The sequence below is a fragment of the Canis lupus genome, chromosome 4 (genome assembly GCF_048164855.1).
Source record: "Canis lupus baileyi chromosome 4, mCanLup2.hap1, whole genome shotgun sequence".
In the NCBI taxonomy this organism is placed as follows: domain Eukaryota; kingdom Metazoa; phylum Chordata; class Mammalia; order Carnivora; family Canidae; genus Canis; species Canis lupus.
The window spans coordinates 59,011,929-59,037,667 of NC_132841.1; the positions used below are offsets into that span (position 1 = coordinate 59,011,929).

Here is a 25,739-nt window from a genome sequence, read left to right on the forward strand (position 1 = left end):
GAAGGCAGTGCGGGGACCCCGGCCGCCCCGGGCTCACGGACCCAGGTCGAGGAGGGTCACTGCAGCTTTCGACACGCCCCGATCCACGCCTACCCCCAAAGGCCTGCTGACCCCTATTGTTCTTCCCCCACCTCTCAAGCCCGCCCGACATCAACCACGTGGAGGGCTTCGGGCCCCGGGACTCGGCCCCCGCCCCCGCCCCCGGGGCGCTGCAGCCAGGCCTTGGAGGGCACACGTGCGCAGAAGAGGGCGCCGGGTCCCTTCGCCCGCGAAATCCGTCTCCCAGAAGGAAAGCCTGCGCTGCGGCGCCGCACATGCGCAGCGAGGGCCCGAGAGGCCGAGGGGCCGGGCCCGGGGGCGGCGGGGCGCCTCGCGTCCCATTGCAGCGCCTGGCGCGCACCGACCCCAGCCCCTGCGTCTCCAAACCCTTCCTGCAAAAAGGCCCAGTCGGAGGACCAACGGGCGCACGAGCCTAGCGATGGCGCAAGACCCAGGACGCGGCGACAATTCTCTCTCCCAGGCCCGAGCACGTTTCGCTAATGCTTGGAGGACTTAACTCAGGCATTGGAGTTGGAGCCCCAAGCCTTTCCAATGTTTGCAGTCGGCTTTTCTGCCTCCCTGAATGGACCTGAGAGTAGACCGTTGTGACAAGAGGGGAAACACGTCTCAGAGCTTTCCGTAAAGTGCCTGCAAGTCAAAGCTAACAGCGGCATATTTTCTAGGAACACACGCCAATTATTTTTGATGACACAAACATAAAGACCAATAGCTAACTCCTTTGAGTAATAGTAAAAAGAACAACTTGAAAAAACCCAGAGATAGTTTTCCTCCGCAGGGCAGGTGGATGTTCTGAAAATGCTGTTGCTTCACATTGATCTAGTGCAACATTAATCAGTGCCCTGATAGGTATCCACAGTTCTGGGGAAACTGGTTACTTGGGGAAAAAGTTCTCTTTGGATGATCACCTTCCATGCTGTGCCAGTTTCCATAGGGCTTAAAAGTTACGATGAACAGAAATACCTACAGAGCGTTTGCTTGGAATAAAGAACGTGGCCGGCAAAATACAGATTTTTGTCCTTGGTTTCTAAAAGGTGGCCTCTAGATTCTTGGCATTTCCCTAGTGTTTAATGTCCCCGGTAGGCCCCATTGATGTGCTTGGAGGCTATGACATCCTGACAACACAGAGAGGAAAACAAGTTTCACTTTTGTAGCCCTTTCAGATCTTACACTATGAGTCTCACCCTTTGGCTAGTTCTCATTCATATCCTAATGCTGTAATGAAACTGTAATCACAAGCACAGTGCTTTCGTGAGTTCTGTGAGTCACGGTCGTGAATTATCAAAGTATCAGAGGGGGAACTGGGAAGCGCTGAATCTTTAGCCCACGAGCCAGAGGTGAGGGTGACCTGCGGATTCCTGGGCATGCGGCTGGTGACTGAAGTGAGGGCAATCTTCTGGAGGACTGTGCCCTTAATCTGGAAGTTTGGCCCAACTCTAGCCGGTTAGTGTCAGATAGCACCGAGGCTATGCACTATGTACTATGCATGATTCTAGGTGCTTTAAATGTATTAACTAATTTAATACTCCCATAGGAACTGTAGGAAGTAGATTCTATTATTAACCTCGTTTTACACATGTTGAATGGAGACACACGGATTCACCCACTCGCTGGGGAACACACAGCTAGGTAGTGGGAGAGCGAGGCAGAAGGGCTGTAGACCATGGATTGGTAAACTGCTACTCACAGGCCACATCAGCCAACTGCCTGGTTTTCTACCGTCTGTGACCATAGGATGTTTTTCACATTTGGAAACGGCTGGAAAAAATTCAGAGAGCTGTGTTTGTGTTTTAGTGTATAAAAGTGACTGCGTGATGACGGGTCAGTGTCTTTGAAAGAAAAGGTTAGTGTTGCTTGAAGTTCCCCTAGAGATGGGAGGAGGGTAGAAGTCTCCGGGTCCCAATTCCACTGAGGGGGTTCCCCGTACCAATGATAAGCAACTCTTGGACATCAGCCAGCTGTCCCACAATTTAACTCAACTGTGTCACACGTCCTGGGACATAGCATTAGATCCCACAGCTTCACACTTCAGTCCTACGAGATTGACACCCCTCCCCACTTCAGACCCTAGCCACAAGCCCAGGTTATTATATGGTTATGACCCAGCAGCTATTGCTTGGAGGTTCCCAGGCCAACTCCTTAAACTCCGTTCACAAGTTTAGGTCGTTACTGACTGTCCGGCTATAGATCAGAGCCACAAGCCACAAGCCCTTCCCTTGGGTTCAATTAATTAGAACTCATAGAACCCAAATATTTTACTTATTCGATGACTGATTTATTATAAAATGTAGGATTCAGAAACAGCTAAACGGAAGACACATGTAGGGCAGGTGTGGGAAAAAGGTGTGGAGCTTCCATGCTGTCTAAACAAGCCACTCTCCCCATTATCTCCACATGTTCACCAACCTGGAAGCTCTTCAAACTCTGTCATTTTGTGTTTTTAGGGAGGCTTTATTATATAGGCTTTCTATCTATTAAGGACTGGCCATTGGTTCTTGATGCAACGGCCAGCCCCTAGCCCATCCCTGAAGATCAGGGAGTGGGACTAAAAGTTTCCCCCCTGTATGCATCGTTGGTTCCCCTGGCAACCAGCCACCATCTTTAGGTGCTTTCCACAAGTCACATCAGGAATGTAAACCCAGTTGTGGTGGAAAGGGTCTATTATGAATCATGAGACACCCGTTTCACTTTTATGACTCCAAAGCAATTTCAGAAACTGAGGGCAGGAGACCAATAGGATGACAAAAGATGCTCCCATTGCTCTTCTCACTCAGGAAATCCCAAGGGTTTTGGAAGCCGTGAGCCAGGAACCATCGACAATGACCAAATGTGAGACATATATTTTCATTGTCATTAAGTCGACTAAATATGCTTTTCTTATAAATTACAGAATCACCTAGGGTCACGGGGACACGAACACCAGTGTCAAGAGGCAGGAGTAAAGATCATAGTGTTTGTGTTTGTTTTTTAAAGATAAGAGTGTTTTTATTTTAATTCCAGTATAGTTAACATGCGGTGTAATATTAGTTTTGGGTACATATATAATACAGCGAGGCAACGATTCCATGTAACACCAAGTGGGTCATGGCAAATGCACTACAGACTGTAGCCTTTCCTGGAATTTCCATGGGCAAGGAAAGGCAGAGCAGGTCAAACAGTTTAGAATTGGCTGGCTTGAATAATTGTGGAGGGCTTTGGGACATAGGGATTGTCTTTGTCTGTTCCCTGGCCCGGGATTGATTTAGGGCAGGGGAATATTGGCTCGGTTTGTGATTATTAGATAAAGGAGGTGGTTGGGGGTATGGGATGGGGCTGGTTTACCTGTGAGAGGAGTGCTGTCAGGCAAGTTGTTTATCGCAATAGGAATTAACCACCACCCTCCCAGGAGGTCAACACATCCTAACGAGGAGAAGATAAAAAATATGGTTAATATAGTATCTCAAAATACATGAACATTTTGTGACATTCTAATTCTAGTGGATATAAGTAAAGTTTCATTGAAACATAGCAATATTGACTTATTTATTATTGTCTATGGCTGCTGTCACTCTACAGCAGCGAGTTGACTTGTGATAGAGGCCATATGGCCTAGAAAACCTAAGTTGTTTACTATTCGGCCCTTTTCCTAAACTAAATTTTGTCAACCTCTGCTCTATAGTAAATGCCGTTCGACTGTATGAAATACTGCATAGAAACGAAGATGTAAAACGATGAACATTTTAAAAATATAAGGCTATATGTCCTAAATCTTTAGGTGGAGAGACTCTCACTTTTACCATAGGGGAAAAATTAGATTATGTTATGGAAAATATGAAAACTTTCTATGGTAAAAAACCATCATAAAGGTACTTCCACCTGTAGGAAGATGGAGGAGATCTAGTGTTCCCTGTTCCTTCTGCTAAGAAAGAGCTCGGGATCCTGATACATCTTCTGGGACTGCATCGTTTTCTGGCTTTCACAGTTTGTATTGAAAAGTCAGTTTGTATTGAGCGGGGATCATGCCAGGGACCCTCCCTGAGGGCCCTGGGGCCCTGCCGAGGGACAAGGACCCCTGAGTGCCAGGCGATTCCTGTGCCTCAGCTCAAGCATCACCGCAGGAGATCTGGGAAAAGCTGAGGCTGGTGGTCGCGGGGTGGCCACACCTTGGCCGGATCCCTGCCATCGCGGTGCCAGGGCTCAGGCGCCCGCCTGCACAATCCCTGCGCCCCCCGGGCCTCGCGGGCCTCGTGCCCGCGCGCGCGCACCCTGAGGCGCCCTGGGTTCCAAAGCCGTGTCCTGGCAACGGGCCAAACACTGCTCTGGGCCTTCGCCGCCACGTTGGCAACCGAAGGAGAGCGCTGGGAGCCCAGCTCTGTATGCACGGCCTCCGCCCGGAGCCAAGTGCTCGAAGGGCACCTACCTGGGCAGGCTGCGCCCCTCAGGCACGGCCCGGGCCCCGCGGGGTGGGCCCCCGGCAGCAGGCCTCGGCCGCCTGCAGCCCGCTCACTGCGCCCCCCGACCAGCCTTGGCCCGCAGGGGTGGCCCAGCGGTCCAAACGCCGGGGTCAACTCCTAGGCCATCCTACAAGTGTGCCGCGACCCGGGATCGGCGCTGGTTCCTAGCATCGGCCACAAGGTACTCTGTGATCCCGTGGGCCCTGCGCTCTGTTCTGGGGCTCATCACCCAGATCTGCAGGCGGGGCGGCCTGCACAGGACGATGCTGTCAGCCCCCCAAGCACAGGCGTCCCTCACCTCCGCGTCCACCCTGGGCAGACTCCCTGCCTACGTGCCGCAGCTGCGGCTGGTCACCCCGGGGCCAGTGGCAGCACCCAGCTGTGGCCAAGACGTCTCCGCAGTGAAGAGGGCGTGGAGCGCCCGGGAGGAGGAGGACCCTGCCCTCACAGAGCCCCCAGATGCTCGGAGAAGGTGCCCTAAAGGTGCCGGGGCAGCACAGCCGGCATTCAGGCCCTTCGGTGTGGACAGAAGCCTGTGTTCCTTCGTGCCCAGGCCTGGGCCTCTGCACAGAAGCCTCCCCGCAGAGAGAGCAGCCGACGCAGCAGACGACAAGTCCCACAGGTCCAGCAGGAGCTCGTGCAGCACTCGAAATGCCATCAGCAGCTCCTACAGCTCCACCAGGGAGTTCCCGTCCGTGCAGAGGAGGAGGGGTCCAGCCAGAAGACAGGGCCGGCTGCCCCCGAGGCCCCCAGAGAAAGTCAGCCAAGACAGCCCCTCGTGTCCCGCTGCGCCTCCTGTGCCCTGCCAGATGAAGAACCAGCGCCAGCAGGAGGCGGGTGCCACCACGGGGCAGAAAGAACCCTGCAAGGACCGCTCACCCACGTCTGACTGCTCCAGGCCCCGAAGACGCAAGATCCCTCTGCTGCCACACAGGCCAGGGGGTCCTGTGCGGCTGCCGCCAGCCCCTGAGCTCGGCTTTGGAGTCACCGCTGGGGACCTAGACGGGGAGAAGAAAGCCGCCCTCCAGCGCATCGACCGTGCTCTGCGAGGGGAGGTGGAGGGCGTCTCGAGGTGCGGCTCCAGGTGCCCTTCCAGTGCCTTGCCCGGGCCTGCTGCTCGGGCCGTTGTACTGCCAGCTGTCGCTCCAGCCCCTGGCCTGAGTGCACAGCGGGCGGAGCAGGACTCCCCGGGTCCCCTGGCTGTCCTGTCGCCTGGTGGAGGGGCTGTCTCTGTGCCGCCTCTGTCTCGGGGGGAGCCCAGCTCCCCTGGCGCCACCTCCTCCCTGTCACAGCCCCTCCCTGGCACCTGTGCACGATCCTCACCTCCAGCCCCATGCACCTTGCTGGCCTCTGCTTCCTGCCCGGGATGGGGATCGGGCAGGGCTGACCTGTGTGCCGAGGCCCCGGACCCCTCCAGGCCTGCTCCCTGCTCTGCATCAGGCCTGGCGTGTGCACGGAGCAGCCCAGCTCCTGGCTGTTCCATTCCCGCAGCTGCTGCAGAGTCCCTGCGCCCCCCCAGGGTGAAGCGCGGCAGGCACTGCCCTCGGATGGGAGGCGAGGGAGGGGGCTCTCTGCCAACCAACTGGGTCAGCGGTTTAACGGATGCCAGCTGTGCCTTCCCCGCTGTTACCAGCACCTCCAGAACGCAGTGCCCTAGCCCCATGTGTGTTGACTGTCCCGTGTTCAGCTCCCGGAGCTCCCCTCCCGCCGTGGGGCCTCGTGCCCCCCCTTCCAGGAGCCTGCCGGTCACTTGTGCTGTCCCTTCCAGCCCCTCAAGCGGCACATCCGCAGGCTTGGCTCCCCAGCCAGCCTCTGACGGCCAGGTCACCCCCATGGACTGCACTCCCCCTTGCCAGCCTCTGCTCTTGGGGTCTCCCCCTGGCTCCAGTGGGAGCTTCTTTCCATCTGCCCAGGCCCTTCCGATGCCCTCCAGAGACAGCATGGGCTCAGTCACAGCCACCACTGGCCTGCACACGCTGGGGCTCTGGAGCCACAGCCCACCTGGGAACCGTCCCCGTGGGAACCCAGGAACCCCAGCTCAGCCCACATTCGGGGCCACTGACGGGCAGTGTCAGGGAGCCACCAGCCTTCGCAGCGCTGTCCCCTATGGACAACGGGCAGCTCCAGCCTCAACCGCTGCCGTGGCCCTGACCTCGGCTCTAGGCCGGCTCACCTTGGGCAGCGCCACACAGGTGGCTTTCGGGGGTTCCTCGCCCACCTCCTGCACCTCGGGGACCCATGCTGGCACCCAGCCAGGCGTTGCTGCCACCCCAGCTGTCGTGCCCCCCGGCACGGCCACCGCCCCTAGCTCCATGACCAATGCTGGGCCCAACAGCCGGCAGCCCTGCCCAATAGCTGGCGGTGCAAGCCCAGCCCCCTTGAGCTTGGGGGTTGGCGCAGCCCCCGCAGGCTTGGGGAGGAGACAGGCTGCCCCAGGTCGGAAGCGCACCTTTGGAGCTCTCAGCGTGACGCCACAAACCAGCGGGGCCCCGAGCGGCACACACCGCTCTGGGGACAGCTTGGGCCCGAACACCCGGGGCCACCCTTGCGGGAGCACCCCCATCACCACCGCCCGAGCCAGCACTCAACACAACCCTGTGTCTGGAGCCCCGAAAGCCCCTCGTGTGAGTCCCAGCCCGAGGCACTTAGCGGCTCAGAGGCCCCCGAGGCCCAGCCCAGAGCCCAGCAGCACTGCCAGCGAGGCCCCCTGCAGGGTCGCGTGGGTCCCAGGCCCTACTCCTCCCGGCGCTGCCTCTGTGCTGAGCACAGCCAGGAGCAGCCCTGCCAGGACGAGCCCCTCGTCAGCTGCCCAGGGCTCGGGGAGTCGCAAAAGAGCTGCGCCGGGCCACAAGTCATTTGCCTCCACCTCGCAATCCACTCTTTTGGGGTCTAGGAGGAAAATGCGGGCCTGAGTCCACAGCTTCCTTCCTGGCAAGTCGCCCGCGTGCCCCTTCCCTCTAGGCTTCACGTGTATGGACCTCATGCCCATGGGAAACCCTAGTCTAGCCCTGACCTCTGTGCACCCGGAGCGACCCTGGGCATTCCGAAAGCCACCATCCAGAATATTCCCAAGCCTTGCCCCGCACTTTTGCCCAAAGGTGGGTGGCTCGAGGCTGTGTCAGATCCCAGTGGCTACAGGCCCCAGGACGGTGCGCGCAGGCCCGTGTCCCATCTGCCTCCAGTCCTGCAGCCCACACGACTCCTCCTCGACCCACAGTGTAGATGAATTGGAGTACCGTCAATGAACAGGGCAGGCAGGCTCACCTATGCCTGGACCTATGGTGGCACCCTGATTAGGACTCTGCTTCTTCATCTCGGGTTGGTTTACGGACTTTCACTTTGGAGCACTCTGTGCAAAACTATTTAGGGAAGCCCAGGCACCTGGTGTGGTTTGCACTGACAGAAGGAATGGAGCCTACATGGTCTGAATCCAGGATGCAGTGCTGCTATCAATCCTGGAAATAGGCTTTTTTTGGTAAGATATGTGAATGAAGTGTTGGTGTCTTCACCAAAAGGTGGCACCTAAGGGTTCTGAGGAAATAAATGTATAGACCCTCTGTACAGACTTGTGTATAAACAACTTTTGTATATACATATAGGATAGCTTTTTTGAACTTATACAGCTGTACATAAAAGTAGCTGATACTAGTTAAGCCTGTGTCAACATGTTTTTTCCACTTGTACATTTCGGACTTTTTCTTTTGGTTGATTAAAGTTGCATATGCTAAGTGTGTGAATGAAAAAAAAAATGCCCTCCCCATGTTCTTTCTATGTTCTACCAGTTTCCTCCAGAGCTTAAAATAAAGCCTTGCTCCACTTCTTTGCATTAAACAAAAACGTCAGTTGACAATCTTAGTTCTTAAAGGGAATATGTTTTCTTTGACTACTCTAAGACTTTCCGGTTTTTTTTTTGTTTCAATAAAGAACATCTTTATTGAGATATACTTCAGTCGTTTAAAGTGTCTAATTTAGTGGCCTTTAGTATACTATCCAGTGCTCATTACACCACGTGCCCTTCTTAATGTCCGTCACCTAGCCCCACCTAGCCCCACTCCCCTCCCCTCCAGCAAACCTCAGTTTATTTCCTGTGATTAAGAGTCTCTTATGGTTTGTCTCCCTCTCTGGTGTCCTTTTGTTTTCTTTTTTCCCTCCCTTCCCATATGATCCTGTTTTGTTTCTTAAAATTCCACCTATGAGTGAGATCCTATGATAATTGTCTTCCTCTCATTGACTTTATTCACTTAGTATAATAGCCTTTAGTTCCATCCACATCATTGCAATTGGCAAAATTTCTTTCTTTTTTTTTTGATGGCTGAGTAGTACTAATCATGTGTGAATGATTAGTTATCTATCTATCTCTCTCTCTCTCTCTCTATCTATCTATCTATCTATCTATCTATCCATCTATCTAACTATATCTCTATACATCCTCTTTATCCATTCATCTGTCAATGGACATCGGGACTCTTTCCATAGTTTGGCTGTTGTGGACATTGCTGCTATAAGTTGGGATGCAGGTGCCCCTTCAGATCACTACATTTGTATCTTTGGGGTGAATATCTGCTGTGCAATTGCTGGGTCATAGGGTAGCTCTGTTTTCTACTTTTTGAGGAACCTCCATACTCTTTTCTTGCCTTCCCAGCAACAGTGTAAAAGGGTTCCCCTTTCTCTGCATCCTTGCCAATGTCTGTTCTTTCCCGACTTGTTAATTTTAGCCATTCTCACTGGCGAGAGGTGGTATCTCATTGTGGTTTTTATTTGTATTTCCCTGATGCCAATGCTATTGAGCATATTTTCATGTGTCCGTTGGCCATTTGTATGTCCTCTCTGGAGAATTGTCAGTTCATGTCTGCTGCCCATTTCCTGATTGGATTCTTTGTTCTTTGGGTGTTGAATTTAATAAGTTCTTTATGGATTTTGGATATTAGCCCTTTACCTGATATGTCATTTGCAAATATCTTCTCCCATACTGTCAGTTTTCTTTCGATTTCGTTGACTCTTTCCTTTGCTGTGCAAAAGCTTTTAACCTTGATCAAGTCCCAATAGTTCATTTTTGCCTGTGTTTTCCTTACCTTTGGAGATGTGTCTAGTGAGGAGTTGCTGCAGCCAAGGTCACAAAGGTTGCCGCCTGTGTTCTCCTCTAGGATTTTGATGGACTCCTGTCTCACATTTAGGTCTTTCTTCCATTCTGAGTCTATTTCTGTGCATGGTGTAAGAAAATGATCCAGTTTCATTCTTCAGCATGTGGCTGTCCAATTTTCCCAACACCATTTGTTGAAGAGACTTTTTTCCATCGGATATTCTTTCCTGCTTGGTTGAAGATTAGTTCACCACAGAGTTGAGGGTCCATTTATGGGTTCTCTATTCTGTTCCATTGATCTACGTATCTGTTTCTGTGCCACCATACTCTCTTGATGATTCCAGCTTTGGAATAGAGCTTGAGGTCTGGAATCGTGATGCCACCCTTTTGGTTTTCTTTTTCAACATTCCATCCCGTTGGCTATTTGGGGTCCTTTTCTGGTTCCATACAAATTTTAGGATTCTTTGTTTCAACGCCGAAATAAGTTGATAGTATTTTGATAGGGATTGCATTGAATTTTTAGATTGCTCTAGATATCATAGGCATTTTAACAATATTTGTTCTTCCAATCCACGAGCACGGAGTGTTGTTTTTCCATTTCTTCGTGCTTTCTTCAGTTTCTTTCATGAGTGTTCTATAGTTTTCAAGAGTACAGATCCTTTGCCCCTTTGGTTAGGTTTATTCCTAGGTATCTTATGGTTTTTGTATACCATGTTTTCTTGATTCACTCACCCTTTGATGGACATTTGGCTTGTTTGTACTTAAAAAAGAATTATTTATTAGAGAGAGAGAGAGAGAGAGCACAAGGTGAAGGGGAAGAGAGAGAGGGAGAGAGAAATTCCAGCAGACTCCACACCCTGTGCTGAGCCCGAGGCTGGGCTTGATCTCATGACCCGGAGACCACTGTACCTAAGCTGAAACCGAGAGTTGGATGCTCAACTGACTGCATCACCCTGGCGCCTGTTTCTACCTTTTGATGTCTCTGATTGTGTCAACAGTGTATACATGTTGGTGCACACACCACTTTCAATTCTTTTGGGTAGATTCCTGGCCGTGGAATTGCTGGGTCCAAAGTAGGCCTATGTGTAACCATTGAGGAGCTGCCAAGGTTTTTTCCAAAGTGCTACAGCATTTTACATTCCCACCAGCAGTGTTTAATGGTTCTAGTTTCAGGGCATCATCACTACCATTTGTTGTTATCTGACTTTTTGATGTTAGCCATGTAGTGCCTGTGAAGTGGTATCTCACTGTGGTTTTGATCTGCCTTTTCCTGCTGACTAATAACATCAAGCATTCTTCATGTGTTTGTTAGCTATTTACATACGGTGTAAGGATCCAGGTTCATTCTTTGTCATGTGCCTAGCAAATGTTCCCAGGACCACTTGTTGAAAGAACAGTCCTCTCCTTGTTGAATGCTCTTGCCACTCATGTCAAAAACCACTTGAACATAGGTATATGGGTTGATTTCTAGAGTCTCCATTTATTCTCTCGATCTATATGTCTACCCATATGGTAGCACCACATCATTATACCATAATTTTGTAGTAATTTTCGAAATCAGGAAGTGTAAGCCCTCCAACTTTGTTCTTTTCAAGATTGTTTCGGCGCTTCCAGGTCTCTTGCAGTTCCATATGCATTTAAGGATCATCTTTTCCATTTCTGCAAAAGGAGCTACTGAGTTTTGATAGGGATTTCATTGAAGCTGTAGATGCCTTTGGGCAATACCGCATCTTAAAAATATCAAGTTTCCCAATCAACGATCGCATGCTACCTTTCCTTTTGCTTAGGCCTTTAACTTTTCTCAGCAGTGTTTTCGTAATTTTCAGTGTAGAAGTGTACGTGCTTGGTTTAAGTTATTCCTTGGTATTTTATTCCTTTGGAAACTATTATCAAGTTGTTTGCTTAATGTCTTTTTTGAATTGTTCATTGATGTTGTATGGAAATACCACTTCCGGGGATCCCTGGGTGGCTCAGCGGTTTGGTGCCGGGCTTTGGCCCAGGGCGCGATCCTGGAGACCCAGATTCGAGTCCCACGTCGCGCACCCTGCGGGGAGCCTGCTTCCTCCTCTGCCTGTGTCTCTGCCTCTCTCTCTCTCTCTCTCTCTTTCTCTGTCTTCTCTCTCTCTATATATATATATAATGAATAAATAAATAAAATCTTTAAACAAAATAAAAAATAAAAGGAAATACCACTTACTTTGTATGCTATCTTGTGTCCTGCAGCTTTACTGAATTTCTTTATTAGCTGTACTGGTTTGTGTTTGAGGCAGGACGGGGATTTTTTTTTTTTTTAATTTTACTGAGATTATGTTACCTATGAATAGATACAGTTTTATATCTCTCTTTCTAATTTGGATGCCCTTCATTTCTTTTTCTTGGCTAATTGCTCTGGCTGTCATTTAACACAATGTTGAATAAAGTGCTCAAAGAAGGCATCTTTGTTCTGTGCTGGATCGCAGAGGGAAAACTTTTAGTCTTTTACCACTGAATATGTTATCTGTGAGTTATTCATAAGTTTTCTTGATCATGTTTAGGAATTTTCCTTCTTCTAGTTTGTTGTATTTTCATCATAAAAGGGTATTGAACTTTGTTAAAGACTTTTTCTGCATTAATTGAGATGATGAGATGATCAGGATTGCTCCCCCTCCTTCATTCTATTAATGTATGCTGATGGATTTTTTTAAATAATGAACCACTCTTTTATTTCTAGGATAAATCCCACTTGTTCATACTAGTAATAATAATAAAAACTAATAATCCATTTAATATGCTAGATTTGGTTTGATAACATTTTGCTGAAGATTTTCTCATATATACTCCTAAGAAATATGGGCTTGTAATTTTCTTGCGATGTCTCTGTCTGGCTTTAGTATCACTTCATACCCACCAGGATAGATAGCATCAAAAAGTCAGACACTGCTGGGAGATTTGAGAATAATTTCCATTAGTTCCTTAAGTGTTTTATAGAATTTTCCAGTTAAGCCATCTGGTTCTGAGCTTTTCTTTGTGGAGAGGTTTTTGCTTACTGATTCAGTCCATTCATTATAGGTCTGATATAGGGCTGTTCTCTTTCTTCTTCAATCGGTTTCAGTAGCTTGTGTGCTTCTAGGAATTTGTCCATTTTCTAGGTCATCTAATTTATTGGTATATAATTGTTCCTACTAACCTTATGATCTTTTTCATCTGCAGGTCTGTCTTAATGTCCCCACCATCACACAGTTAACCTCTGAACCGCATGGGGTATAGAGACACCTACCCCCCACCCATGCAGTTTGAAATCCGCATATTACTTTGGATCCTGCAATATGTAACTAATTGCCTACTGTTGACTGGAAGCCTTATCAATAACAATTAACACATATTTTGTATGTCGCGGTATTATATATAGTATTCTTAAAGTAAGCTAGAGACCAGGCACCCTTAGTCTTCATCTCTTCAAGTCTTTGCTTCAAAATCACCAAGGAGGCCTCTGCTGTCTACCTAATTTAAACTTAATCCCCCCATCTCCCTTTACCTGATCTACTTTCTAACTTATAATTTACTATCTAATATACAGTATGATAATGCACATTGTTAGCTGACTACCTCTACTTCAACTAAATTACAAGAAGGCAGCGTTTTTTTGTCTGCTTGATTCAGTACTGTGTCCCCAGCACTAGAAAGAGTGTGCGGTTCACGGATGCTCAGTAAACAGTCCTTTAAAAAAAATACAGTTATATGTACTACATATAATTTATGAAATTTACCAAATTTCATAAAACACTCCTTGTCACAAGGGAATATATATGGTATTCTACAGTATCTTACCTATTTTTAAATAATGCCCCCATACAAGAGTACATACTGCAGGATGCCACTTCCGTGATGTACTACAAACGCGAAATTAACCCGCAGAGATAAAATTGTAAAACTGATTGATCCTTAAGCGGTGGTCAGGGGGTGGGGGTTGACTAAAAAGGGGCAGCACTTTCTGGGGAAGTACACTGTTCTGTATTTTCACGGGGTGGGGGGGGGGCGGTTGTTACACAGGTCCATCGGCAATTTTTGCATTTTTGTTCTCTGTAAATTATGTGCAAATCATTCTATGAAAATTACGTCCGACCTAAAAATACTGGCAAATAAAACTGTTAGTGCAGCTCACTAAACAGATTTCACCGCCCATACTCACTACGGGGTTGCAGCCCATGACCTAAAAGGCGGACTTGGAGCGCTGCTGTAAGGGTGAAAGGTTAGATGCCATTGGAAAAGCGGGCAGCGCTCCCCCTGGAACGTTTCCGACCTTCAGGAAAGCTTGGTTCTCTTTCCACAGCCCGGAGGGCGCTCCTCGCCTTGGTGTCCAGCCCTTGCGCGCCCGGCACCGCTGGATGCGCTCCAGGCACCACACCTGCAGCGCGGCGCCAGGGCACCAGCCAGAAGGCAGTGCGGGGACCCCGGCCGCCCCGGGCTCACGGACCCAGGTCGAGGAGGGTCACTGCAGCTTTCGACACGCCCCGATCCACGCCTACCCCCAAAGGCCTGCTGACCCCTATTGTTCTTCCCCCACCTCTCAAGCCCGCCCGACATCAACCACGTGGAGGGCTTCGGGCCCCGGGACTCGGCCCCCGCCCCCGCCCCCGGGGCGCTGCAGCCAGGCCTTGGAGGGCACACGTGCGCAGAAGAGGGCGCCGGGTCCCTTCGCCCGCGAAATCCGTCTCCCAGAAGGAAAGCCTGCGCTGCGGCGCCGCACATGCGCAGCGAGGGCCCGAGAGGCCGAGGGGCCGGGCCCGGGGGCGGCGGGGCGCCTCGCGTCCCATTGCAGCGCCTGGCGCGCACCGACCCCAGCCCCTGCGTCTCCAAACCCTTCCTGCAAAAAGGCCCAGTCGGAGGACCAACGGGCGCACGAGCCTAGCGATGGCGCAAGACCCAGGACGCGGCGACAATTCTCTCTCCCAGGCCCGAGCACGTTTCGCTAATGCTTGGAGGACTTAACTCAGGCATTGGAGTTGGAGCCCCAAGCCTTTCCAATGTTTGCAGTCGGCTTTTCTGCCTCCCTGAATGGACCTGAGAGTAGACCGTTGTGACAAGAGGGGAAACACGTCTCAGAGCTTTCCGTAAAGTGCCTGCAAGTCAAAGCTAACAGCGGCATATTTTCTAGGAACACACGCCAATTATTTTTGATGACACAAACATAAAGACCAATAGCTAACTCCTTTGAGTAATAGTAAAAAGAACAACTTGAAAAAACCCAGAGATAGTTTTCCTCCGCAGGGCAGGTGGATGTTCTGAAAATGCTGTTGCTTCACATTGATCTAGTGCAACATTAATCAGTGCCCTGATAGGTATCCACAGTTCTGGGGAAACTGGTTACTTGGGGAAAAAGTTCTCTTTGGATGATCACCTTCCATGCTGTGCCAGTTTCCATAGGGCTTAAAAGTTACGATGAACAGAAATACCTACAGAGCGTTTGCTTGGAATAAAGAACGTGGCCGGCAAAATACAGATTTTTGTCCTTGGTTTCTAAAAGGTGGCCTCTAGATTCTTGGCATTTCCCTAGTGTTTAATGTCCCCGGTAGGCCCCATTGATGTGCTTGGAGGCTATGACATCCTGACAACACAGAGAGGAAAACAAGTTTCACTTTTGTAGCCCTTTCAGATCTTACACTATGAGTCTCACCCTTTGGCTAGTTCTCATTCATATCCTAATGCTGTAATGAAACTGTAATCACAAGCACAGTGCTTTCGTGAGTTCTGTGAGTCACGGTCGTGAATTATCAAAGTATCAGAGGGGGAACTGGGAAGCGCTGAATCTTTAGCCCACGAGCCAGAGGTGAGGGTGACCTGCGGATTCCTGGGCATGCGGCTGGTGACTGAAGTGAGGGCAATCTTCTGGAGGACTGTGCCCTTAATCTGGAAGTTTGGCCCAACTCTAGCCGGTTAGTGTCAGATAGCACCGAGGCTATGCACTATGTACTATGCATGATTCTAGGTGCTTTAAATGTATTAACTAATTTAATACTCCCATAGGAACTGTAGGAAGTAGATTCTATTATTAACCTCGTTTTACACATGTTGAATGGAGACACACGGATTCACCCACTCGCTGGGGAACACACAGCTAGGTAGTGGGAGAGCGAGGCAGAAGGGCTGTAGACCATGGATTGGTAAACTGCTACTCACAGGCCACATCAGCCAACTGCCTGGTTTTCTACCGTCTGTGACCATAGGATGTTTTTCACATTTGGAAACGGCTGGAAAAAATTCAGAGAGCTGTGTTTGTGTTTTAGTGTATAAAAGTGACTGCGTGATGACGGGTCAGTGTCTTTGAAAGAAAAGGTTAGTGTTGCTTGAAGTTCCCCTAGAGATGGGAGGAGGGTAGAAGTCTCCGGGTCCCAATTCCACTGAGGGGGTTCCCCGTACCAATGATAAGCAACTCTTGGACATCAGCCAGCTGTCCCACAATTTAACTCAACTGTGTCACACGTCCTGGGACATAGCATTAGATCCCACAGCTTCACACTTCAGTCCTACGAGATTGACACCCCTCCCCACTTCAGACCCTAGCCACAAGCCCAGGTTATTATATGGTTATGACCCAGCAGCTATTGCTTGGAGGTTCCCAGGCCAACTCCTTAAACTCCGTTCACAAGTTTAGGTCGTTACTGACTGTCCGGCTATAGATCAGAGCCACAAGCCACAAGCCCTTCCCTTGGGTTCAATTAATTAGAACTCATAGAACCCAAATATTTTACTTATTCGATGACTGATTTATTATAAAATGTAGGATTCAGAAACAGCTAAACGGAAGACACATGTAGGGCAGGTGTGGGAAAAAGGTGTGGAGCTTCCATGCTGTCTAAACAAGCCACTCTCCCCATTATCTCCACATGTTCACCAACCTGGAAGCTCTTCAAACTCTGTCATTTTGTGTTTTTAGGGAGGCTTTATTATATAGGCTTTCTATCTATTAAGGACTGGCCATTGGTTCTTGATGCAACGGCCAGCCCCTAGCCCATCCCTGAAGATCAGGGAGTGGGACTAAAAGTTTCCCCCCTGTATGCATCGTTGGTTCCCCTGGCAACCAGCCACCATCTTTAGGTGCTTTCCACAAGTCACATCAGGAATGTAAACCCAGTTGTGGTGGAAAGGGTCTATTATGAATCATGAGACACCCGTTTCACTTTTATGACTCCAAAGCAATTTCAGAAACTGAGGGCAGGAGACCAATAGGATGACAAAAGATGCTCCCATTGCTCTTCTCACTCAGGAAATCCCAAGGGTTTTGGAAGCCGTGAGCCAGGAACCATCGACAATGACCAAATGTGAGACATATATTTTCATTGTCATTAAGTCGACTAAATATGCTTTTCTTATAAATTACAGAATCACCTAGGGTCACGGGGACACGAACACCAGTGTCAAGAGGCAGGAGTAAAGATCATAGTGTTTGTGTTTGTTTTTTAAAGATAAGAGTGTTTTTATTTTAATTCCAGTATAGTTAACATGCGGTGTAATATTAGTTTTGGGTACATATATAATACAGCGAGGCAACGATTCCATGTAACACCAAGTGGGTCATGGCAAATGCACTACAGACTGTAGCCTTTCCTGGAATTTCCATGGGCAAGGAAAGGCAGAGCAGGTCAAACAGTTTAGAATTGGCTGGCTTGAATAATTGTGGAGGGCTTTGGGACATAGGGATTGTCTTTGTCTGTTCCCTGGCCCGGGATTGATTTAGGGCAGGGGAATATTGGCTCGGTTTGTGATTATTAGATAAAGGAGGTGGTTGGGGGTATGGGATGGGGCTGGTTTACCTGTGAGAGGAGTGCTGTCAGGCAAGTTGTTTATCGCAATAGGAATTAACCACCACCCTCCCAGGAGGTCAACACATCCTAACGAGGAGAAGATAAAAAATATGGTTAATATAGTATCTCAAAATACATGAACATTTTGTGACATTCTAATTCTAGTGGATATAAGTAAAGTTTCATTGAAACATAGCAATATTGACTTATTTATTATTGTCTATGGCTGCTGTCACTCTACAGCAGCGAGTTGACTTGTGATAGAGGCCATATGGCCTAGAAAACCTAAGTTGTTTACTATTCGGCCCTTTTCCTAAACTAAATTTTGTCAACCTCTGCTCTATAGTAAATGCCGTTCGACTGTATGAAATACTGCATAGAAACGAAGATGTAAAACGATGAACATTTTAAAAATATAAGGCTATATGTCCTAAATCTTTAGGTGGAGAGACTCTCACTTTTACCATAGGGGAAAAATTAGATTATGTTATGGAAAATATGAAAACTTTCTATGGTAAAAAACCATCATAAAGGTACTTCCACCTGTAGGAAGATGGAGGAGATCTAGTGTTCCCTGTTCCTTCTGCTAAGAAAGAGCTCGGGATCCTGATACATCTTCTGGGACTGCATCGTTTTCTGGCTTTCACAGTTTGTATTGAAAAGTCAGTTTGTATTGAGCGGGGATCATGCCAGGGACCCTCCCTGAGGGCCCTGGGGCCCTGCCGAGGGACAAGGACCCCTGAGTGCCAGGCGATTCCTGTGCCTCAGCTCAAGCATCACCGCAGGAGATCTGGGAAAAGCTGAGGCTGGTGGTCGCGGGGTGGCCACACCTTGGCCGGATCCCTGCCATCGCGGTGCCAGGGCTCAGGCGCCCGCCTGCACAATCCCTGCGCCCCCCGGGCCTCGCGGGCCTCGTGCCCGCGCGCGCGCACCCTGAGGCGCCCTGGGTTCCAAAGCCGTGTCCTGGCAACGGGCCAAACACTGCTCTGGGCCTTCGCCGCCACGTTGGCAACCGAAGGAGAGCGCTGGGAGCCCAGCTCTGTATGCACGGCCTCCGCCCGGAGCCAAGTGCTCGAAGGGCACCTACCTGGGCAGGCTGCGCCCCTCAGGCACGGCCCGGGCCCCGCGGGGTGGGCCCCCGGCAGCAGGCCTCGGCCGCCTGCAGCCCGCTCACTGCGCCCCCCGACCAGCCTTGGCCCGCAGGGGTGGCCCAGCGGTCCAAACGCCGGGGTCAACTCCTAGGCCATCCTACAAGTGTGCCGCGACCCGGGATCGGCGCTGGTTCCTAGCATCGGCCACAAGGTACTCTGTGATCCCGTGGGCCCTGCGCTCTGTTCTGGGGCTCATCACCCAGATCTGCAGGCGGGGCGGCCTGCACAGGACGATGCTGTCAGCCCCCCAAGCACAGGCGTCCCTCACCTCCGCGTCCACCCTGGGCAGACTCCCTGCCTACGTGCCGCAGCTGCGGCTGGTCACCCCGGGGCCAGTGGCAGCACCCAGCTGTGGCCAAGACGTCTCCGCAGTGAAGAGGGCGTGGAGCGCCCGGGAGGAGGAGGACCCTGCCCTCACAGAGCCCCCAGATGCTCGGAGAAGGTGCCCTAAAGGTGCCGGGGCAGCACAGCCGGCATTCAGGCCCTTCGGTGTGGACAGAAGCCTGTGTTCCTTCGTGCCCAGGCCTGGGCCTCTGCACAGAAGCCTCCCCGCAGAGAGAGCAGCCGACGCAGCAGACGACAAGTCCCACAGGTCCAGCAGGAGCTCGTGCAGCACTCGAAATGCCATCAGCAGCTCCTACAGCTCCACCAGGGAGTTCCCGTCCGTGCAGAGGAGGAGGGGTCCAGCCAGAAGACAGGGCCGGCTGCCCCCGAGGCCCCCAGAGAAAGTCAGCCAAGACAGCCCCTCGTGTCCCGCTGCGCCTCCTGTGCCCTGCCAGATGAAGAACCAGCGCCAGCAGGAGGCGGGTGCCACCACGGGGCAGAAAGAACCCTGCAAGGACCGCTCACCCACATCTGACTGCTCCAGGCCCCGAAGACGCAAGATCCCTCTGCTGCCACACAGGCCAGGGGGTCCTGTGCGGCTGCCGCCAGCCCCTGAGCTCGGCTTTGGAGTCACCGCTGGGGACCTAGACGGGGAGAAGAAAGCCGCCCTCCAGCGCATCGACCGTGCTCTGCGAGGGGAGGTGGAGGGCGTCTCGAGGTGCGGCTCCAGGTGCCCTTCCAGTGCCTTGCCCGGGCCTGCTGCTCGGGCCGTTGTACTGCCAGCTGTCGCTCCAGCCCCTGGCCTGAGTGCACAGCGGGCGGAGCAGGACTCCCCGGGTCCCCTGGCTGTCCTGTCGCCTGGTGGAGGGGCTGTCTCTGTGCCGCCTCTGTCTCGGGGGGAGCCCAGCTCCCCTGGCGCCACCTCCTCCCTGTCACAGCCCCTCCCTGGCACCTGTGCACGATCCTCACCTCCAGCCCCATGCACCTTGCTGGCCTCTGCTTCCTGCCCGGGATGGGGATCGGGCAGGGCTGACCTGTGTGCCGAGGCCCCGGACCCCTCCAGGCCTGCTCCCTGCTCTGCATCAGGCCTGGCGTGTGCACGGAGCAGCCCAGCTCCTGGCTGTTCCATTCCCGCAGCTGCTGCAGAGTCCCTGCGCCCCCCCAGGGTGAAGCGCGGCAGGCACTGCCCTCGGATGGGAGGCGAGGGAGGGGGCTCTCTGCCAACCAACTGGGTCAGCGGTTTAACGGATGCCAGCTGTGCCTTCCCCGCTGTTACCAGCACCTCCAGAACGCAGTGCCCTAGCCCCATGTGTGTTGACTGTCCCGTGTTCAGCTCCCGGAGCTCCCCTCCCGCCGTGGGGCCTCGTGCCCCCCCTTCCAGGAGCCTGCCGGTCACTTGTGCTGTCCCTTCCAGCCCCTCAAGCGGCACATCCGCAGGCTTGGCTCCCCAGCCAGCCTCTGACGGCCAGGTCACCCCCATGGACTGCACTCCCCCTTGCCAGCCTCTGCTCTTGGGGTCTCCCCCTGGCTCCAGTGGGAGCTTCTTTCCATCTGCCCAGGCCCTTCCGATGCCCTCCAGAGACAGCATGGGCTCAGTCACAGCCACCACTGGCCTGCACACGCTGGGGCTCTGGAGCCACAGCCCACCTGGGAACCGTCCCCGTGGGAACCCAGGAACCCCAGCTCAGCCCACATTCGGGGCCACTGACGGGCAGTGTCAGGGAGCCACCAGCCTTCGCAGCGCTGTCCCCTATGGACAACGGGCAGCTCCAGCCTCAACCGCTGCCGTGGCCCTGACCTCGGCTCTAGGCCGGCTCACCTTGGGCAGCGCCACACAGGTGGCTTTCGGGGGTTCCTCGCCCACCTCCTGCACCTCGGGGACCCATGCTGGCACCCAGCCAGGCGTTGCTGCCACCCCAGCTGTCGTGCCCCCCGGCACGGCCACCGCCCCTAGCTCCATGACCAATGCTGGGCCCAACAGCCGGCAGCCCTGCCCAATAGCTGGCGGTGCAAGCCCAGCCCCCTTGAGCTTGGGGGTTGGCGCAGCCCCCGCAGGCTTGGGGAGGAGACAGGCTGCCCCAGGTCGGAAGCGCACCTTTGGAGCTCTCAGCGTGACGCCACAAACCAGCGGGGCCCCGAGCGGCACACACCGCTCTGGGGACAGCTTGGGCCCGAACACCCGGGGCCACCCTTGCGGGAGCACCCCCATCACCACCGCCCGAGCCAGCACTCAACACAACCCTGTGTCTGGAGCCCCGAAAGCCCCTCGTGTGAGTCCCAGCCCGAGGCACTTAGCGGCTCAGAGGCCCCCGAGGCCCAGCCCAGAGCCCAGCAGCACTGCCAGCGAGGCCACCTGCAGGGTCGCGTGGGTCCCAGGCCCTACTCCTCCCGGCGCTGCCTCTGTGCTGAGCACAGCCAGGAGCAGCCCTGCCAGGACGAGCCCCTCGTCAGCTGCCCAGGGCTCGGGGAGTCGCAAAAGAGCTGCGCCGGGCCACAAGTCATTTGCCTCCACCTCGCAATCCACTCTTTTGGGGTCTAGGAGGAAAATGCGGGCCTGAGTCCACAGCTTCCTTCCTGGCAAGTCGCCCGCGTGCCCCTTCCCTCTAGGCTTCACGTGTATGGACCTCATGCCCATGGGAAACCCTAGTCTAGCCCTGACCTCTGTGCACCCGGAGCGACCCTGGGCATTCCGAAAGCCACCATCCAGAATATTCCCAAGCCTTGCCCCGCACTTTTGCCCAAAGGTGGGTGGCTCGAGGCTGTGTCAGATCCCAGTGGCTACAGGCCCCAGGACGGTGCGCGCAGGCCCGTGTCCCATCTGCCTCCAGTCCTGCAGCCCACACGACTCCTCCTCGACCCACAGTGTAGATGAATTGGAGTACCGTCAATGAACAGGGCAGGCAGGCTCACCTATGCCTGGACCTATGGTGGCACCCTGATTAGGACTCTGCTTCTTCATCTCGGGTTGGTTTACGGACTTTCACTTTGGAGTACTCTGTGCAAAACTATTTAGGGAAGCCCAGGCACCTGGTGTGGTTTGCACTGACAGAAGGAATGGAGCCTACATGGTCTGAATCCAGGATGCAGTGCTGCTATCAATCCTGGAAATAGGCTTTTTTTGGTAAGATATGTGAATGAAGTGTTGGTGTCTTCACCAAAAGGTGGCACCTAAGGGTTCTGAGGAAATAAATGTATAGACCCTCTGTACAGACTTGTGTATAAACAACTTTTGTATATACATATAGGATAGCTTTTTGAACTTATACAGCTGTACATAAAAGTAGCTGATACTAGTTAAGCCTGTGTCAACATTTTTTTTCCCACTTGTACATTTCGGACTTTTTCTTTTGGTTGATTAAAGTTGCATATGCTAAGTGTGTGAATGAAAAAAAAAATGCCCTCCCCATGTTCTTTCTATGTTCTACCAGTTTCCTCCAGAGCTTAAAATAAAGCCTTGCTCCACTTCTTTGCATTAAACAAAAACGTCAGTTGACAATCTTAGTTCTTAAAGGGAATATGTTTTCTTTGACTACTCTAAGACTTTCCGGTTTTTTTTTTGTTTCAATAAGGAACATCTTTATTGAGATATAATTCAGTCGTTTAAAGTGTCTAATTTAGTGGCCTTTAGTATACTATCCAGTGCTCATTACACCACGTGCCCTTCTTAATGTCCGTCACCTAGCCCCACCTAGCCCCACTCCCCTCCCCTCCAGCAAACCTCAGTTTATTTCCTGTGATTAAGAGTCTCTTATGGTTTGTCTCCCTCTCTGGTGTCCTTTTGTTTTCTTTTTTCCCTCCCTTCCCATATGATCCTGTTTTGTTTCTTAAAATTCCACCTCTGAGTGAGAGCCTATGATAATTGTCTTCCTCTCATTGACTTTATTCACTTAGTATAATAGCCTTTAGTTCCATCCACATCATTGCAATTGGCAAAATTTCTTTTCTTTTTTTTTTTGATGGCTGAGTAGTACTAATCATGTGTGAATGATTAGTTATCTATCTATCTAACTATCTATCTATCTATCTATCTATCTATCTATCTATCTATCTATCCATCTATCTAACTATATCTCTATACATCCTCTTTATCCATTCATCTGTCAATGGACATCGGGACTCTTTCCATAGTTTGGCTGTTGTGGACATTGCTGCTATAAGTTGGGATGCAGGTGCCCCTTCAGATCACTACATTTGTATCTTTGGGGTGAATATCTGCTGTGCAATTGCTGGGTCATAGGGTAGCTCTGTTTTCTACTTTTTGAGGAACCTCTATACTCTTTTCTTGCCTTCCCAGCAACAGTGTAAAAGGGTTCCCCTTTCTCTGCATCCTTGCCAATGTCTGTTCTTTCCCGACTTGTTAATTTTAGCCATTCTCACTGGCGAGAGGTGGTATCTCATTGTGGTTTTTATTTGTATTTCCCTGATGCCAATGCTATTGAGCATATTTTCATGTGTCTGTTGGCCATTTGTATGTCCTCTCTGGAGAAATGTCAGTTCATGTCTGCTGCCCATTTCCTGATTGGATTCTTTGTTCTTTGGGTGTTGAATTTAATAAGTTCTTTATGGATTTTGGATATTAGCCCTTTACCTGATATGTCATTTGCAAATATCTTCTCCCATGCTGTCAGTTTTCTTTCGATTTCGTTGACTCTTTCCTTTGCTGTGCAAAAGCTTTTAACCTTGATCAAGTCCCAATAGTTCATTTTTGCCTGTGTTTTCCTTACCTTTGGAGATGTGTCTAGTGAGGAGTTGCTGCAGCCAAGGTCACAAAGGTTGCCGCCTGTGTTCTCCTCTAGGATTTTGATGGACTCCTGTCTCACATTTAGGTCTTTCTTCCATTCTGAGTCTATTTCTGTGCATGGTGTAAGAAAATGATCCAGTTTCATTCTTCAGCATGTGGCTGTCCAATTTTCCCAACACCATTTGTTGAAGAGACTTTTTTCCATCGGATATTCTTTCCTGCTTGGTTGAAGATTAGTTCACCACAGAGTTGAGGGTCCATTTATGGGTTCTCTATTCTGTTCCATTGATCTACGTATCTGTTTCTGTGCCACCATACTCTCTTGATGATTCCAGCTTTGGAATAGAGCTTGAGGTCTGGAATCGTGATGCCACCCTTTTGGTTTTCTTTTTCAACATTCCATCCCGTTGGCTATTTGGGGTCCTTTTCTGGTTCCATACAAATTTTAGGATTCTTTGTTTCAACGCCGAAATAAGTTGATAGTATTTTGATAGGGATTGCATTGAATTTTTAGATTGCTCTAGATATCATAGGCATTTTAACAATATTTGTTCTTCCAATCCACGAGCACGGAGTGTTGTTTTTCCATTTCTTCGTGCTTTCTTCAGTTTCTTTCATGAGTGTTCTATAGTTTTCAAGAGTACAGATCCTTTGCCCCTTTGGTTAGGTTTATTCCTAGGTATCTTATGGTTTTTGTATACCATGTTTTCTTGATTCACTCACCCTTTGATGGACATTTGGCTTGTTTGTACTTAAAAAAGAATTATTTATTAGAGAGAGAGAGAGAGAGAGCACAAGATGAAGGGGAAGAGAGAGAGGGAGAGAGAAATTCCAGCAGACTCCACACCCTGTGCTGAGCCCGAGGCTGGGCTTGATCTCATGACCCGGAGACCACTGTACCTAAGCTGAAACCGAGAGTTGGATGCTCAACTGACTGCATCACCCTGGCGCCTGTTTCTACCTTTTGATGTCTCTGATTGTGTCAACAGTGTATACATGTTGGTGCACACACCACTTTCAATTCTTTTGGGTAGATTCCTGGCCGTGGAATTGCTGGGTCCAAAGTAGGCCTATGTGTAACCATTTGAGGAGCTGCCAAGTTTTTTTCCAAAGTGCTACAGCATTTTACATTCCCACCAGCAGTGTTTAATGGTTCTAGTTTCAGGGCATCATCACTACCATTTGTTGTTATCTGACTTTTTGATGTTAGCCATGTAGTGGCTGTGAAGTGGTATCTCACTGTGGTTTTGATCTGCCTTTTCCTGCTGACTAATAACATCAAGCATTCTTCATGTGTTTGTTAGCTATTTACATACGGTGTAAGGATCCAGGTTCATTCTTTGTCATGTGCCTAGCAAATGTTCCCAGGACCACTTGTTGAAAGAACAGTCCTCTCCTTGTTGAATGCTCTTGCCACTCATGTCAAAAACCACTTGAACATAGGTATATGGGTTGATTTCTAGAGTCTCCATTTATTCTCTCGATCTATATGTCTACCTATATGGTAGCACCACATCATTATACCATAATTTTGTAGTAATTTTCGAAATCAGGAAGTGTAAGCCCTCCAACTTTGTTCTTTTCAAGATTGTTTCGGCGCTTCCAGGTCTCTTGCAGTTCCATATGCATTTAAGGATCATCTTTTCCATTTCTGCAAAAGGAGCTACTGAGTTTTGATAGGGATTTCATTGAAGCTGTAGATGCCTTTGGGCAATACCGCATCTTAAAAATATCAAGTTTCCCAATCAACGATCACATGCTACCTTTCCTTTTGCTTAGGCCTTTAACTTTTCTCAGCAGTGTTTTCGCAATTTTCAGTGTAGAAGTGTACGTGCTTGGTTTAATTTATTCCTTGGTATTTTATTCCTTTGGAAACTATTATCAAGTTGTTTGCTTAATGTCTTTTTTGAATTGTTCATTGATGTTGTATGGAAATACCACTTACTTTGTATGGTGATCTTGTGTCCTGCAGCAGTACTGAATTTCTTTACTAGCTATACTAGTTTGTGTTGAGGCAGGAGGGGGATTTTTTTTTTTAATTTTACTGAGATTATGTTACCTATGAATAGATACAATTTTATATTTCTCTTTCTAATTTGGATGCCCTCATTGTTTCTTGGCTAATCGCTCTGGCTGTCTTTTAACACAATGTTGAATAAAGTGCTGAAAGAA

The 25,739-nt window shown here is 50.4% G+C and overlaps 1 protein-coding gene across 24 annotated transcripts in view; it reads right to left on the reverse strand.

The window, feature by feature from the left end:
- The window catches only part of LOC140632457 (zinc finger protein 300-like), a 187,255-nt gene that overhangs the window by 77,671 nt on the left and 83,845 nt on the right, over positions 1 to 25,739 (reverse strand). For 17 of the 24 annotated variants that reach the window (XR_012030019.1, XR_012030018.1, XR_012030017.1 and 14 more), the window contains one exon: positions 17,361 to 17,438. The exons of 4 other annotated variants lie outside the window; for them this stretch is intronic. The gene's annotated coding sequence lies outside the window, so the exon portion shown is untranslated. Of the gene's footprint in view, positions 1 to 2,995; positions 3,457 to 17,001; positions 17,155 to 17,360; positions 17,439 to 25,739 lie in introns of those variants that run through there. 3 more of the 24 variants (XR_012030035.1, XR_012030031.1, XR_012030039.1) reach the window with 3 other exon arrangements.